The sequence below is a fragment of the Parus major genome, chromosome 3, assembly GCF_001522545.3.
Source record: "Parus major isolate Abel chromosome 3, Parus_major1.1, whole genome shotgun sequence".
Classification (NCBI taxonomy): Eukaryota; Metazoa; Chordata; class Aves; order Passeriformes; family Paridae; genus Parus; species Parus major.
Genome location: NC_031770.1, coordinates 32,527,633 through 32,528,998, shown reverse-complemented (window position 1 = coordinate 32,528,998; position 1,366 = coordinate 32,527,633).

Here is a 1,366-nt window from a genome sequence, read left to right as displayed (position 1 = left end):
TGGGGTTTTTTCATGTGTTTCTCTCAGCCAGCAGGTGCCTCTATAGAGCCAATGCTTTGCCTGTATGAGTCTGTGGCACAGCATTGGAATACCTGCTTTTAAATGACAATACAGCATTTTCTTTCTTCAGTGTCTTTTCCCCCTACCCCTTCCACCAGTCCATGGTGAGCCCTGGGATCTGCCAGCCTGGGATCTTCCACTCCATCTGCCACATAAGGTCCTTGGAGGATGAAGGCAGGAGAAAGATGTATGCCGTCGCTCGCATATTGTTACTATGTATGCAGTATGAACAAATTTTCAGTGTGACGGGAACCAGGTAGCTCATTTGGGGAATGCCCGCATCAAACTCAGTGAGACAAAGCTGTCGCTTTGCACTTTCAATACCTTCTCAGAAAGCAGGGTGGGGTTTGTCTGGCAAAACCCTCACCCCTTCCACATGACACCCTTCTGCACACCCGGGCATCACTCAGCCAGTACAGGCAGGCCCCTGAGCCACCGGAGAATAGCACTGGGTTAAGAAAAATAAAACCCACCTGAGGATAACGCTCCTTTAGCCCTTTAACACATAGGTGCTAAGAAATCACTGTATCTGAAAAGCCAAGTCCTGTGGGGGGTGGTCAGATGATGGCTGTGATTACAATTTGTCCCCCGCCGCCCCTCTCCCCAAATGTCTCTGCTGGACTTTGGAACAATTCCCACGGGCAAAGTGAATTTTGACCCGAACATGTATCCATCGGCACGGCAGAAAGCGCGGCGAGAAAACTGGGAAGGGAGCTGGGTTTGAAATGCACGAGCCGCGGGGCTACGGCTCCAGCGTACGGAACCGCGGGGCTACAGGCTCCGCGGCCAGCTTGGAGGGCGGGGAGAAGGCCGGGCCATCGCCGAGGAGGTGGGACTTGCCGGAGCGTCTCTCCCCGTGGCCGCTGTGATCAGTTGCAGAGTGCTGACGAGCGGCGGGCGGTGGGGCGGGCGCTGCGCGGGGAGCGGGCGCTACGCGGAGGCGCCGCTGGAGTGCGCGGAGCGGGGCTGCCGCCGCGCCGGGGGCGAGGAGCGCACGCCGTGCCGGCGGGGGACAGCGCGCCGCGGGAGCAGCCCTCCCCGGGCACCGGGACCTGCTGTTAGCTTGCCGCCTTGCTTTATCCTCTCATTTAATTTATTTTTTCCCCACCTATACTTTGATCCGCTGGGATTTTTTTTTTCCCTCCCTTTCCTACAGAGCCTTCCCACGCCGCAGTTCCCTCCCTCTCTATCCAGCTTGGATTTTTTTTTTCTTTTTTTTTTTTTTTTTTCTCCATATATTACTATTCTGATTTTTTTTTTTTAAAGCGGTGGACAGAGAGAGGAAAAGACAGTAACAGAGAAGACA